Source organism: Strigops habroptila, chromosome 20 (assembly GCF_004027225.2).
Source record: "Strigops habroptila isolate Jane chromosome 20, bStrHab1.2.pri, whole genome shotgun sequence".
NCBI classification, from domain to species: domain Eukaryota; kingdom Metazoa; phylum Chordata; class Aves; order Psittaciformes; family Psittacidae; genus Strigops; species Strigops habroptila.
In genome coordinates, this window is record NC_044296.2 from 368777 (window position 1) to 382360 (window position 13584).

At 53.5% G+C, this 13584-nt stretch overlaps 1 protein-coding gene and 1 long non-coding RNA gene across 6 annotated transcripts in view; one reads left to right on the plus strand and one right to left on the minus strand.

The window, feature by feature from the left end:
• The window catches only part of GATAD2A (GATA zinc finger domain containing 2A), a 54843-nt gene extending 45621 nt beyond the window's left edge, over positions 1 to 9222 (minus strand). For 3 of the 4 annotated variants that reach the window (XM_030509242.1, XM_030509241.1, XM_030509236.1), the window contains exon 1: positions 9126 to 9222. The gene's annotated coding sequence lies outside the window, so the exon portion shown is untranslated. The remainder of the gene's footprint in view (positions 1 to 9125) is intronic. The other variant, XM_030509239.1, reaches the window with a different exon arrangement.
• LOC115618080 lies at positions 8059 to 12267 on the plus strand. Of its 2 annotated transcripts, none has more exons than XR_003994728.1 (2): positions 8059 to 8706; positions 10132 to 12267. It is a non-coding gene; the product is annotated as an uncharacterized LOC115618080 (long non-coding RNA). The 2 variants fall into 2 exon arrangements; XR_003994727.1 differs by having other exon boundaries at positions 8070 to 8706; positions 10135 to 12267.
• Positions 12268 to 13584: the final 1317 nt, after the last annotated feature.

Genomic DNA, 13584 nt, shown 5'->3' on the forward strand with positions numbered 1-13584 from the left:
TCAACTCCCCGTTAGCGGTGGGGGCAGGAGGAGCTCAATTCCGAGCCCCAGCAAACCGCAGATCCCGGATCCCTGCTCCTGCCCGGCACCGGCAGAGCTCTGGTGGTGGCTGATGCTACTTGGGTCCAAACAAAGCAAATCAGACAGCCGAAACAATAATTAATCATGGAATGGTTTGGGTTGGAAAAGACCTTAAAGCTCATCCAGCTCCAACCCCCTGCCACGGGCAGGGACACCTTCCACTAGAGCAGGTTGCTCCAAGCACCTGTGTCCAACCTGGCCTTGAACACTGCCAGGGATGGGGCAGCCACAGCTTCTCTGGGCACCCTGTGCCAGCGCCTCACCCCCTATTTTAATATATAAACGTCTTTGCCAGGTAGAGAGTATCTGCTGGTGAGAATATTGCTAAAACCTGACTCCAGCAGCCCCTCTCCTGTGGAACACAGCACACAAAATGTGCACAGCCAAGTGTCAGCACACCTTGAATGTGAATCTCCTCCTTTCAGGGACTCTGTACCTGCTAAGGGAACGCTTGGGTGCTGTGCGTCACCGTGCTACACCTTTATGAGAATAGGCAGCTTTCTATTATTAACATTATTGAATTTTAACCTAAATACTACATTTAAATTAAAATCCAATACTTCACAATGAGAGAGGCCATCGAAGTTGTTCTTCCAAAGATACTTCCCGCCTTCCAAAGGCAAAGTCCGTAGATTATATGGACCAAATACTTCATCCTTCCTGTGTATTTTACTGCTACACAATCAACACTCTTCATCAAAACACCACCCAAAGTAGCAAACACGGGGACACCCGTTTTGTTGTTACACCAACACAATTTGGTATTGGGAGGTGAGAAAAGAGGACTTTTTATGGAGAGGGGCTTTGGACAAGGGCCTGCAGGGACAGGCCAAGGGGAATGGCTTTAACCTGCCGGAGGGGAGATTGAGATGAGCTCTGAGGCAGAAGCTCTTCCCTGGGAGGGTGCTGAGGCGCTGGCACAGGGTGCCCAGAGAAGCTGTGGCTGCCCCATCCCTGGCAGTGTTCAAGGCCAGGTTGGACACAGGGGCTTGGAGCAACCTGCTCTAGTGGAAGGTGTCCCTGCCCGTGGAACTGGAGGAGCTTTAAGGTCTCTTCAACCCAAAGCAGGCTGGGATCCTGTGACTGAAACTCCCAACAATTCAAGCAAAATTCCCAAGTGTCCCTAAAGGAGGAATGAAAACTGAGCTGCAGCTTTTTCTCACCGCACATCAGAATGTAGGTCAAGGAAGAACAAGCAGCAAAGCTCAAGGCAGACCTGGCAGACTTGGTCATCTCCCTGCAACCACGGCGGGACGCACGGGAACGCGCTGCTGCTGCAGCCTGAACAGGCTGAGCGAGTTCTGGAGCTCGGCAGCCCGGACGTGCTGTGGTAAAGGCGAGACACGAGGAGCACAGACACTGCTGAAAGCTCCAGCTTGGCCTCTCCGGTACCTTTGCCGCGGTGCCGCCACTCAGAAGATAAGTGAGGGGCTGGTGTCAGACCAGGGACAAAGCAGCCCGGAACAGGCTTTTTTTGAAGTAAAAAAAGCAAGTTCAGCACCTTTCGAGGATGGGGTTTATCTCTTACATTGCTGGCCAGAAGGTTGAAATGAACACACCACATCCTTCAATAGTTAAAGGAAGAAAAGGATAAAACTAAGCCTGCTGCAACAGTGCTCCAAAACCAAAGAACACAATTTTAAGGTGGCTTATGCTAAGAACCAACAGAATTCCATAGGCCAACAGATGGTCCTTTACTTAGTTTCCATCAAAACTATTTCCATGCCAAGCGCAGGCTGCAGCTCCCACCAGCTGCTGGGGACAGAATGGGAAGTGGTTCAGGAACAGGATGAGGTGGTACACGGCTGAGTTTTGACAAGAAGAACTGAGCTGCTTCAGGGTCAATATAGCATCCATACGGCCGGGTCCGTGTGCCCATGTGCCACCCATGGGGAGCAACGCTTCCATGTGGAACAGCAGGAAGTGAGCTTGGGAACAGTCAGAATTCCAGGATTTAAGCAGTGAGGTGAATGATCCGAAATAGAAATGAAAATTCATCTTTCTGGAACTGAAAGACCTTACAAGATCAGTAAGTTACGGAGGAGATGGGAGTGTGCGCACATGGTGCTGGGGGGCATCCAGCCCGGACAGTGCCTTTGGTGTGGTAGCATCTGCCCCTGCCTCTAAATAAGCCCTTTTATGGTTGGAAGAGGCTCCATCAGGAGCTTTGCTCCAATTCAACACACGCTTCATGGACTATCGATTTTGCTCAGAAAGGGGAGAGAACAAAGTTCACCAGCGCTGCTGGTATTGCAAGAGCTGCCAAAGCCCATCTCAGCTGCTGGAAACTGGTCCCCCACAGCCTCGCATCGCCCTGGTCCCTGCTGTGATCTTCACGTCCGTCTTGGGACGTGTTGTGCTGGCAAGGGGTGAGTCAGAGCCCACGGAGGCAGTCCTCGGGGGCTGCCCGAACACAGCACCTCTCGCCTGCGCCCTGCGCGGCACCACGTGGCCCAGCAGCGCCTGACGCTGCTGCAGAGGAGAATTAACTATGATACACTTGCAGAAGACCCCATCTCATCCAGCGTCCCGGAAGCTTTAACTGCCACAAACAGCCCCTATGAGAAGCAGGGCCTCAAGCTGGTGGGTGACACCATCCCAGATCCCAGGCTCCCTTCCCACTGGCTCTACCCATCACTGAATATTCCCAAGAATCCATTTCATCCGGACCCACCAGCCTATTTTTAACTGTCTCCTTGCAGCCTGCAAGTGCGATACACCAAAAGCAAACCAGGAGCCCTCCCAGACCTCACTGCTGTTATCACTGTGCAAGAGATAAGGCTCAGTCCATGAGTCTCTTCTCTAGTGTGGAATCCTTTTCCAGAACAGACTATGGGATATGCTGAGGAATCTGCTTATAAGGAGTCTGGCAGCCTTCGGAAATGGCAACGGGGGTTGTGCAGATGCAATCAGGTGGGTTTCCCCTCCTCTTACACACACACACACGTCGTGTTTCACCTCCTCTAACTCAGCTCCTCAGGGTGGGAACACTGAGCGTTCGGAATGCTGAACTCTGGAGTGTTAAGGATGAATTGCAATAATGAACACTTCTACTTGTCTCTAATATTTTTGTTGACCCCTGATTAAATAACATTCACATCACTAATTCACCCCAGTATCCATGTTCATACACTCTGGAACCCTGAGCAGTGAAGGCAGGAGAGAGCGGACACACCACTGCTGGTAGGAAACACACGTTGAATTAAAATGACGACGACATTTCCTCCATCACTGAGAGCATTTTGGTCTTTCCCACCTTCCAAATGAGAGGCAACGGGGGAAATAGAAATATGGCCTCAATAACTGAGAGTTTTTACCAACTGCGGAAGAAAAGTGACCAAAAGCCCCATTTCTAATTCCCTCTAAATGCCAAATATAGTGTCCCCTGTTTATCTGCCTTATTGGCAAAGGCAGGGGGTCGTTCCTGATGCCAGGCTGTCACTGTGAATAAGACATTGTTATTAATCAGATTGAATGTCATTAATCAGATTTAACCCCAGTCGGTGGTTACCGGGTGTCAAAGTGGACACAGAAAAGCCCAATTCCGGGTTTGGTTTTGGGGCTCAGCCCCTGCCAACGAAGGGTTTCAAAGCGGGAAGGGAACGTCTCCCACAAGGTAAACGGGGTTGTAGCTGCAGCCTGAAGAACTCCACCTAAATTCCACAGATGGATTTGAGCAATTCCCAGTAGTTTGTTCTCTCAGTCCAGCATCAGACTAGATTCCTAATGGAGATTAATGCTCACACAATCAGGCATCTGTCTGCATGGATGCCATGAGAGCCACAGCTCTCTGTGGTTTAACAGGCAAGTTCTGGCTAAAGATCCTTAAGGATGGAGTAACTCAGAAGTAACAGTTGATGGAGAACTGTAGAGTTCAAAGCTCTGCCTGTGCAAGACCTTCTTTTCCCCATGCTACAGTTGTGATGAAAATCAGATCCTGCAGAACATGGTCAGCACGAGGCGTGACACTGCAGCCTGTGATTGACCTGACCACACCAGTAACTCCCAGGACCAAAACCAAGGCCCAGAACTGAGCTCAAACACAGAACTCTTGCCACAGAGGAGAAATGAACTTGGTACAATCCTGGTTTAAGAGGGACTGCAGTAAAAGGGAGAGAAAGAGCAAAAAGTTGGAACTTGGAGCGAAACACCTGCAGAATCCCGTCCCTTCAGAAAAATCCAGCCTTTTCCTTCGAGCAGTGCCCAGGTATTCTGGGTTTCCCCAGGGATCAGCACTGCATTGAAACCTGCATTGCCTCCAAAGACAACTGTGCCATGTTGCTACAGCATCACCTCCTTGAGGACCACTGCAGTTACCAAAAGCCGCTTCCCTGCACCTCTCAGCCAGCTTTCTGTTAAACTTCCCAGGTGAATGCAAGTCTGACAGCGAAACGTGGCCTCAGTTTGCTCTAACTCTGACCCTGGAGCTCTCAAGGACCTGAGCGGGTGTTTGTAAGGTGCCAGCGCAGCCTTTACCACACACTTACATTGCAGTGGGCACGCGGATGTAAAGCCCAAGGTCTGAGGAAGCAGAGCCAGGTTTTACTGAGCTAAATGAAGCCTGACACTTAATCAGAGCCCGGTGCATTGTGAAAACCTGGCTTTTCACAAGGATCACGAGAGCCTTACACCACGTTTACTATAAGCATTTATTAACATTGCTCCTTCTGGTAATAAGGTGTGTATTATCAGCACGTGCCAGCTGCCAGTCTTGTTCCCTAAGGCCAGCTCCCGCAGGCCCCTCTCCCCCCGCAGCACTGTACTGGGTCAGCTCTGTAACCTGCTTTCCTGCTGGAAAGCAAGACTTACAAATTAGATTCATTTCTAAATTTAGTGTTGGTGGGATCAGTCATTGCTGCTCTTAGTTTTTTCAGGCAGATTTCAAGGGGAAACTATCCCTAAAGCAACGACTGCGCCTCGGCTCGAGCTTACCCAAGTCCTGAGCTATCCGTCGCAGTGTACTCGGTGTGGTAGTTGCCACCTTCATGGAATTAACAGGGAGTTTTCATTGGAACACCAAGATTGGGGAGGGGGGGTGGGATTTCTTCAGGAATAATCTTCTATTTTAATAGTGCTTCACAAACTGCATCTGTGCTTTCCCCAAGCCTGTCAGAAAACAGGGGCTGCTGAGCAGGACCAAGCACGAGCTGAGGAAGCCCCCAGCCCTGCTCTGGGGTGCAGCGGAACACACAGACCCGCTCGGGTGGCTCAACCTCTGCTTGTTTAAGAGCTGCAAGAAGAAGGGACAGCCCAGTTCTTATCACCAGCCCTCGAGAGATTTGACATCCTTGGCATTGTATCCCAAGAGGAAGGAAGTTTCTCACTTCCCCAGCTATTTCAGTTATATAAATCAATTGTTGAGGGATAGTTTCACTGGGCTGCACATAGGAACCAAGGTACTTGGGCTCAGATGGTCGCTGGAGATCCTCATCTAGGAATTCAAACTGTAACGCTTGGGAATTTATCAGGAATTCTCTTGCCAAGTCAGGATCCTTTGGACTCAAAGCCCAGATGTTGCCACCAAATCCCGACCATCCTCCTCATTTTCTCCAGCCCCTTTGGAACTTCCCTGGCTTCCCCGCTGGGCAAGCGGGTTCCTTGGCATAAAGAACTTACAAGGAATTATTGGGAACGGGGTGGATTAGAAGATGGACTTCTCTGGCAAAGGGAAAGCTGCTCTAGGCTGCAAGAACCAATACAAAGATGGAACAAGTCCTGACAATCCCTCTGGTAGCTCCATGAGCATGAGGCCACTGGTTTCCTACAGCAGGCAACCGAAAAGCCACTATGGCAGGAGTGGTTCCCAGCCCTCAGCTTGGCACTAACACCCCAATTCCTGCTCCCGGCACGGCACAGATCTGTCCCAAGCCGGGGAAGCTGAAGGATGACCTGATGTCATGGCCCACGCAAGGAACCTGCTGTAAAATGAAAGCACCATCCCGACACAGCAGCTCACATGTGGTGACAGCGTGTCCGTGTTCCTGGGGAAGCTCGTAGGATACTCCACAGAGTATCCCTCACAACTGGCGTGAATGTCTTTGTCTTGCAAGTCTAGAAACCTAGTTGATTAAAAGTAATGCCTCCAGTGGCAAGGCAGGGAGGATTCAGTCATACAACAGCCATTCCTGCCCTCCTTTCCACACGGATTTTACATGCTCTCTCCTCTAACGCTACCAAAGACCCGTAGTGTTTTCTCCTGTGAGTAAGATGGGTCAATGGATTTGGTCAATGTGATTTATTTTATTGGGTAAAAGTACTTATTATCCTATTCTGAAAGAAACTCAGGGCATCTCTGTATGTAACCAGCAAGCAGGTAGGGCCGCTGGCCTCCAAGATGCTCCTCAGCAGCCAGCCCTACCTGTACACACGTGGAACGGCAGCTCGATGCCTCCAGTGCTTCCTAAACCAACCCCACCACCTTGCTCCGAAACAAAGGGAATTAGTCAGCAAAAAGGGTATTCTTAGAGTGTGTCTTCTCTCATTGTTCTTTGGCTGCAACATCCACTTGTACTTTTGGTTGCAGAGCAGAATTGTGAAACCAGATACTGTGAGTCAGCCCAGAAGGGCAGCTGAGGGGAGCCCAGTGCGTGCCCAGCACGGGGGCCACCTCCAGCGGGCCAGGGGAGGTGAGCGCTCGTCACACCCCCTCCTCAAGAGCTTTTGGCTAAGCAAGAGTGCCAGAGCGAGGTTTCAGGCTATGGCAGCAGCCCGCTGGTGCTGCTCAGGCCCTCACGTGGAGGTAAGTCAAGGGGTGGGAGCAGGCCAGAGGTTTCCAAACTGCTCATTTGTAGCTCCCTGCTCCAGCTCTTGGCCTCAGCAGTTACACAGCTCCGAGTCCTTGCTCCACGGCACTACCCTACTACTAGGAGACACTTCGGGCTTCTCTCTCCTGCTCCCTCAAGAACGCTGCTAAAACTGTGGCTGTGACCCACCGAATCCATCTCCACTATTAAATTCCCTACCTGCCTTTGGGACACTGTGACGACACCAAACCAGCTTCTCTGGAGACTCAGCGGGACTCCCTAAATTTACTGAAGGTACCGGGGTGGGAAGTGCTTGATCTCCCGATAGGGCTGAACTCCTATCGGGATAAGAGACATTCAGTGATACCTGCCTTTTCTTTTGTGCTGCAATGAGCTTAACCTCCAGTGGCTCTGCCTCTTACGGAGACTCCTTCAAGCTGGAAACTGAGTAAACTTTGGATGAAAACTAATTCCCGCTCTTCAAGTAGCTTCCCAATGCAAAGCTAGTGTGATTGTGTCCTTTTTTAAAGACAATTTGGTTTAACAAGCCCCCAACTGGCTGCTTATAGACAAGTTTCTTCCTGCAAGACCCTCTGAAAGTGCTCATGGCAACGGGGAATGAAGATGTTTAAAAGGAAGCCAAGTAGGAGACGTGAAATAGCCGGCAGCATCCTGCCTGCCTCAGGCAGGCAGCAGGATGGAGGGACCACGGGCACACAGAGGCACTGGCAGCTTGATTTGTGCGGTGCCATCAGCTGCTTTACCCCTGGAAGATACAGTCACTGCTGGAACAAGATTGGGTTCATGTAAGATGTGTCAGGAAACTCTTGAGAAAGGCTGAGAAAAAGAAGTCGTCTGGACCATTGAGAAGCTCAATCTGCAGCTTAAAAGAAAACTGCTCCGTAAAAATACACTTTTTTTTCCCTTAAAACTTCATGTTTGGTGCAGTCAGAATGACTTTCGCATTTCACACAAGGCACATTCAGCTAGTTCAGATCAGTGCTGGTACCACTGATGTCTGAGTTGTTCAGGAGTTATAGTTAAGCATCCTTCTCAGCCGAGAGCAAAAGGAAAAGCTTTTTCTTCCCTTCTACTTTGTTCTTGTTTGGAATTTGCTCCTAAAACGCTGCAAAGAGTCAGATTTTGTCACGTTCATTACTTCTAAGTACTTAAACTGACTATATTCTTTTACCTATAGCCACTGCCACAGCACACACAGCCTGCGAGCATCCTCCCTGAGCCTCTCTCTAGCTTTTCACCACACTTATCACAAACGCAGGAGGGGGAAAGTGGAAGATAGAGTATTAGGAATGAATTAGATGGTTCAGAAGCCCTCTCGATGGCTTCTGCGGACCATGGCAGAGAGCTGGGGGCGAGCAGAAGGTGGCAGACCACAGACAGGACAGAACTTTATTTCCAATGGAGCTTGTCTCGCATACAAACTAACCCACACCCCCCCCAAAGCAGCATCGGAGCCGGCAGCGTGTGCCGAGCGCGGTGCAGCCCCCCCCGCCTGCTCCGCACACCGCGCTCCCCAGCAGGGGCACACGGGCCGCTCCTTGGCACCAGCCCCACACAACACCTCCATCTTACGTCCTGCCCTGAACCCAGCCCTGCACCCAGGGGCGGGTTTTTGTCCCTGCCTCCGTTCCCCCCCCGTCCCTCCCCTCCTGGCCCCGTGGCAGGACTCGGGCCGTTCCTGGAGCGCCGCTCGCTCTGGCCGCGGACGTCGTGTTCCCCCCGCAGCACCAACCCACCGGGGCGGCTCCTCTCGGCACTCCGGGCACCTCCGCGCTGCGCCCCCCGAGCCCCGCAGCGGCACCTTCCCCCCGCGCCGCCGCCGGCCCCAAGTCCTGCGCCGGATGCCCCATCTTTAGCATCGGTACTTCCCTCCCCTCCCCCACGGCCCCTCCCCCCGCCTCCCCAGGCTCCGGGACCCATAATCCGGATGGCTCCGCTGCCATGCTCCGGTGGCTGTGCCTGTCGGGCAGCTCCCAGGATGCACTCCTGGCTCCTCCCTGGCACCCCCTCACCCTCCCCGGCCACTTCCCCCCCCCATCTTCACCCCTTTCCTCACCACCCCCCCCCCCCCCATCGCCTTTCCCTTCCTCACAACAATTCCCCACCGGGCCTTCCCCCCCCCCCGCCGTGCCCGGCCCCACACCCGTGTGAGGGGGGGGGAGGGGGGCGCAGCCGTGCCCCACAGCCCCATTGCCCCCCACACCGACACCTCCCCCCCCGGGGTGTACCCCCCCCTCCCGTCCCGTCCCGCGGGGCGCTGCGGGGGGGGGTGGCACTCACTGTCCGCAGCCCCCTCGGAGCCGCCTCCTCCTCCTCAGCGGGGCCCGGGCCGGACTGGGGCCGTGGGGGGGAGGGGAGGCGGCTCCCTCAGGTGGCCACTGACAGGAGGAGGGAGGGAGGGAGGGAGGGGAGGGGAGGGGGGGGCTGCGCGCGCAGGGAGACCCCGCCTCGCGCCCCCCCCCCCCCGCCCCGGCGCGGGACTCCCGGGGTGGCGCGCGCGCCACCAACCGTCACCACCCCCAACCACCCCCCCCGGGGACGCTCCTTCCCCCCCCCCCGCCCCCCCCCGCGGTTGCTAGGCAGATTTAGGACTAACGCGCGCGCCCTCGGGCTGGGGCGGGGTTTATTTGTAATTGACGGGCGGCCGCGCCGCCCAATGAAAAGCTGGGGTTGCGCACAGCGTTAGCCAATCGCGGTCACAGCCCGCCTTCGCTCCGCCCCCGGTCTTAAGATGTGAAGGGGAAAGAGGCGTGGCCGCCCTCCGGATTGACGCGCTGCCTGGCCAATGAGCGCGCCGCGGCGCTCTGCGGGCGGGGCAACGGAAGCCAATGCGCGGCGCGGCACGGCGCGAGGGGGCGTGTCCCGCGGCCGGGCCGGGCGCGCGGTGCCGCTGACCCGGGCACCGCGCTGGGCAGCGCCCCCTCCCCCCCCCACCGCGGCCGCCTGAGGTGATGCTGCCCGCGGGGAGGGGCCGCTGCCGCCGCCGCCCTTATCCGCCCGCGCAGGCCGGGCTGGGGCCGCCGATAGGGGCCGGCCGCGGGGTCGCCGGCTCCGCGGGGCGGGGAGGAAGGGGAAGGCGAGCCGGGCCGCGCCGGGGAGCGGCCCTCGCGGGCGAGTGGTCAGGCCGGGCCGGGGCCGCGCTCCCGCCGCGAGGCAGGGCCGGGGCCGCGGAGCCGTCACCGCTGCGGAGGGTCTGCCCGGTGCTGAGCACGGGCTCGCTGCACCGGGTGACGGCAATGCCCGGGATCGGGAACAAAGGAACTAACAAATGCACTTTTCCCCCCAGCAGAGTCCGTGCCCCACCGCGTGTGTACACGCAGCGTGCGCCGAGCCGGCAGCTTGCTCCCTGCCACCGCCGGCAGCGCCTCCGCACTCCTGCTTCCAGCCACCTGCAAGCGAGCGTGTTCTCCGGAGGGAAAACCCCGGTATCCCGGGTGAAGCAAGTTTATAACGGAGGGTAAATAAAGCGACAGGAGCTGCGTGGTGTTTGCAATGCCAGCACCCATCTGCCATCGGTTATTGTTCACTTACAGCGTGTTGGAGGATGAGATGTGGCTTCCTATCAGATGCTCGTTTCAAACAAGTGAGATAATGCTTGTTAGGTTCACTCATAATAAGCGAAACTCGGTACAATTCCCATCTTCTGAGGGTAGGGAAGGCACAAGGCACGCAGCAAGAAGAGAGCAGCAGAAGCAGAGCTGGAATCCAGGTCTCATCCCTCCCTCTCCAGCACATCTGCTCCTGGAGTGGATTCAGCCTCTGGTCAGGAAAGTGCCACAAACTCAGCTTTCCCCTCTAAAGATCTGCAGTTTCTGGTAACAGCTTTGTGCTCACTATCCTTTGCGAGACTGAACACAAGTTTTCTTGTTGTAAAGTGTTTTCCTCCACCCTTTGTACAAGCAAATTTTCGCTACAACTAAGGGTTAACAGCTCACAACCTGTTGTAACTGGTTAGTGACTTCTCCCAAAGCTTCCGGCTTCATTTCAGGCCATTCAAAACTTGCTGGTTCACTAACCAGGGCTCCATCCTTCCAAAGGGGTGCTTTAATCCACACAGGAGTGCGTGCATCTCCACTTGTTTCCCTTGCTGTGGCATCAGGAATGTTTCAGAACAGGTCTAGCACAACATGCGCTTTATTCCCTAGAAGGGAAAGTTATTCCCAGAAATCTCTTCATAGCCCTTTTCTTCTTGTCCTGTTTGGCGAGGTTTTTCCTGAGGTGACAGCAAGCTGAGGCAGCATCCAGCGGTCCTGGCACACACGGGAAGATCTGCTTTCTCTTTCATGTTTCAAACTAAGTGTTTATGTGGGATAAGCTGAGAGCTGGACAAAAGAGACCTTCCAGTCACTCACTGTGCTGCAGCCTGGCATCTTCCCTGTGCTTTGGCAGCTCGTGACGAGCCTCTCAAAGGTGAAATGCAACCATCTCCTCTGGTTGTGGCTCCAGAGCTATTAGGCAAGTACCAGCTGTACCTCTGTCTTAGGATGTGTTTCACATGGAGTTTTGCCATCAGGTGCATCCTCTGAGGTTCTGCTTCAGAGATGTGAGAGTGAGCTCCAACAGCAGAGGAACAGGGCAGGACTGAGAGGAGGAGATGATGATAGCACAGTTTATGCCAAATACCATTTCCCCTCCCCCCCCGAGGAACTGCAGATAAGCCGGGTGAGGAGCCTGGGGCAGCAGCAGAGCTGATAGAGCTGGAAATAGTGATTTCCAACAGAAAGGAAGCTGCCATTTGGGTTCCAAGTTTTCATATAGTGAGTAACTTGTCAGAACAGGACCTACTCAGCTTCGGTGGTGACACTCAAGGGAGGAACTCAGCAGCTCAGATGATGGGACAAGCTACAGTTAAATCTTCAGATGTTTAGTTTTTGCTGAGTTTTTCCCTGCAGACAAATGGCTTCAGTTTTCCTCTTCCTTTAAAATTTAAGCTCAAAAACGTAAAATGGGGATAAAAAGACACACACGGCAACATCCCATTAAAGCAGATCCCATTTGTGAAGATAATACAGTCAGCATCCTCCTTGACTGCACAATGCAGTGAACACTACCTGTCCCAGGCCAGGGAACCACCATTCCGGGTGTTTGATGGATCCACTGGTGGAATGTGCACATCCTGCTCCTGATGGAGAACTACAAGCACTGACCAACCCGTTGTACAAACCTGACCCAACAGCGAGAGCTTCACTGCAGGGAACACTTAAATATACTTGAAGGGACAGACAGGAGAGAGCACACACAAGGGCCACTGCAGCCCCACTTCTCCGAGTGGTGTGTACAGCTCCAGCCACTGGCACCGTTCCCTTCTGGCTGTTGTACGGGATGGAAACAGCTTCACATCAACCGCTGGGGAAGGCAGTAATGGCCAAGGTAAAATGGGACATCACTGAGCTCCTGCTGGGGGGATTTCTGGAGAAGTTGGGAAAACTGCATGAAATGAAAGCAGTGAAGTAACAGGGAGCACACTGTGCTCACCCCACACGTGCACAGGCAGCACATGGAACACACTGTGCTCACCCCACACGTGCACAGGCAGCACAGCAACCAGGCCCTCACCTTTTATCACTGTCAGCTTTAGCTCGTGGGGGCACAGGGAGGGCCCGATGGGATGGCAGGGGATGAAGTACATGGTTATTGTGTTCTACTGTTCAAGTCTCAGCTGCCAGACTGATGGAGGTGTCCTGTGTACAGGGACCTTTTGGGTGTTCACACTGTAGGAAACGCAATACAAGAGGCAACCACTTCTCCAGACTGCATTCTCTATCTGTACCCCAGATTTTACACTAGCTACACAACAGTGACACATGCTTCTGTGGAAGTTCTTGCTACTCATTTAAAAATATTAAAGAAAAAATGGTACAGTTCTGTAGTTACATCTTTAGAAGAATAACCTCTTTGTTTTACAAGTTCATAAAAGCCTTCAGGTTTGGTTCTAGAGAGAATTCAATGACTGGACAAGAAGGATTTCGAAACATGTCATTCAAACCGAGTCACACAGACCAAGCACTCAACAGAACAGGAGCTGGAAACTGAACCTCGAGGCTCCTGTTCAGCTTTACATCTGCATTCGACAGGGAGGAAGAACTTCAGTTCCGAGGTCCTGGTTTTAATCTCTGCTACATACAAAAGATACTGAAGAGCACAAACTATTAAATAATTTAATATACAAGTGTTGTTAAAAAGCACTGTACATTGTCACAAATGTACATGGAATTTTCGAGCTAGAAAATCAACGAGTTCTATTCAAATTTACATGATCTTTGACATCCTGTGCTGGGAAGAGGACTCTGCAGCGGTGCTGGACTCTGCAGGGCCGCAGGCAAGTGCTGTTCTGCCCAAAAGCAGAGCCCCAGTGAAGGTCCCAGGGAAATCCCAGCCTGTTCCTCCTGCCATGACAAGTTCAGCCACCACGTTTAGCAAAGGTTCCTGTTCCAAACCTGAGTGTGCCCACAGCAGAGGCGAGTTCCCCTCGAGCACTTCCTTCCCTCCCCAGGACACAGCAGGGATTCCAACTACAAAGAGCCAGAGAATTCCCACTGCAAACTGCTCTCCCACAACCCAGCCTTCAGCTCTGCAGGGCCCTGAGCAGCAGGATGGGGTGAAGAGCTGCAGAACCCCCCCAGGCTGGGGGGCAGCTCACTGCAGAGTCAAACCACAGCTCTCTCGAGTTGGGAGTTTTTCCATGTTGCCTTAGAGAAGCAGAACCATTTTGGCCAACACTTGGTTGCAGTTAGGGAGG